This window comes from Eumetopias jubatus, unplaced genomic scaffold (assembly GCF_037043125.1).
Source record: "Eumetopias jubatus isolate StellerSeaLion01/CBP00866 unplaced genomic scaffold, mEumJub1_p1.0 scaffold_1, whole genome shotgun sequence".
In the NCBI taxonomy this organism is placed as follows: Eukaryota; Metazoa; Chordata; class Mammalia; order Carnivora; family Otariidae; genus Eumetopias; species Eumetopias jubatus.
In genome coordinates, this window is record NW_028274807.1 from 14,801,357 (window position 1) to 14,803,593 (window position 2,237).

Consider the following 2,237-nt stretch of genomic DNA (forward strand, 5'->3'; position numbering starts at 1 on the left):
TCCAGTCCTGCACAGTTGTTAGAGACTGAGCAACATAAGTTGGGCATCCACATGAATCAGAGACACTAGTAACTCTTTGTTGTGGGTTGTTGGAGCACATATAGGGTGAAGAGGGTGTCTTCATAGAAGTTGTGGTAGGAGATTTCATCAGCAATGAAAATGGGTTACATATTGACAGAGTGATCAAATAAGTACATAGATTAAGGGTAATGGTAGTCACTGACAATGGCTCTTGTGAACAACTATGGTAGAAAGAAAACCAGAATGAACATTGTGAGGTTGGCCTGGAATCACAAGTATCAGTGTGAATGCATGGTTTTCAATATATTTATATAGATAGACATGGCATAAATATAGATGTGGACGTGTATCTGCATGTAATATATGTATGCATATGCTCCTTAGCTTGGCTACTGAGAGGACCTGGGAATAGCATCTCCCAGTAACAATGAGTACATCTATTGTCTAGATCTTAATTTGTAAATGCTTTTGTTCAGAAAGAGGAGCCAAAGCACTTTGGAAAATTGGTTGATGCCAGTGTTGTAGCAGAAAAGTCAAAACATGAGGTTGGACCATCTTTTTGTGCAAAAAGAAATTCTCAAAACATGATAAGAACATATAGGATGTGTCAAAATGACACAGAAGGTAGCTTGAGGGGTATTCTCTTGGCCAAATAAACCATGGCTTGAGCAATAATTAAATAACAATAGGATTTGATTATATTATAACCATTGAATAAAATACAAATTTATGTGTATTTATGGATATAAAAGAAATGTATAAATAAGTGGGAAAGAAGAAAGTTTTTCCTTATCGTGAAATACCACCTGACTATTGTAGGAAGGATGATAGATTTTGAAAAAATCACTATTTGGTACCCATCATAGTAATAATCAGTTCAGCTAAAAAACACCAAAAGGCACCAAGACTGTGTGAAAGCTTGACAAGAAATGGGATATTTACATAGCCTCAAAATAATTCCCTACAAAATACTTCTTAATTACAAAGTAGTAGTATCTTTATAGTAGATAAACCCAGAAGCCACTGCCATAATCAAATAATGAAGGTTAATATTTCTAGGAATGGGACAAATAAAAATCACACATGATCTGATAATATGTAACGGGGGAGAATATAGAATCATTTCTGTGATATTCCTACCCAAAAGACAAAACCTAAATCTAGCTGTGAATAAACACAAACCAAAATTGAGGGACATTCTTCAAAACAGCTGGTCTGTAATCCTTAAAAATGTCAAGGTTGTGAAAATCTAGGAAACACTGAAAAATTACCCAGATTAAAGGAGGCAAATGAGACATAGTAACTAAATGCAACATATGATCCTGAATTAAATTGTATTATATGAAAGACATTATTGGGCAGTTGGTGAAACTAGAACGTGGTCTTATTCTCACTGTTACTTTCTTGATTTTAATGGTTGTTTTGTAGTTATGGAGGAGAATGTCCTGTTTGTGGGAAATGAATGCTTACTTAGAGTATTCCAGGGTGATGGGGCATTGTGTTTGCAAATCACTCTCAAATAGTTTGGGGAATAAAATAGTATTCTGTGGTGTTTTGCAACTTTTCTGTAAGTTTAAAATTATTTTATAACAAAAAAGGAAAATGGGTCGCCTGAGTGGCTCAGTCGGTTAAGCGACCAACTCTTGATTTCACCTCAGGTCATGATCTCAGGGTGGTGAGATCGAACTCCCAGTTGGGCTCCATGATGGGCATGGAGCCTGCTTAAAATTCTCTCTCTGCTCCTCCCTCTACCCCTCCCCATCTCTCTCTTTCCCTAAAAAAACAAACAAAAAACAAAAAGGAAAATATAAACAAAGTCAGTGTGATTGACCAAAATAACAGGGTAAAAGAGAAAGTTCACACGACTATTCCAAAAGATGCACAGAAAGCATGTAATAAAACTCCAGACCAAATTAATAATAATGATTTTTAGAAAACCAGAGCTAGATCAAATTCTTATTCTGAAAAAGTGTACTATAAACTGTTGACAGCAAACTTCATCCTTAATGGTGACATATTTGAAGTGTTCTTCCTGGGATGATAAATAAAATGAGGATAACTGATAGCATGCCCTCTCTATAATCCAGCCCTAGAGTTACAGTCTAATCAACTAGGTAGGAAAAAGTAAAAAATATCATTTATACAAACAAAAAAATAATATTTTCTGATTTAAAGATGACAAAAATAAAAAGGAATATCTAGATAAGCTATTAAAA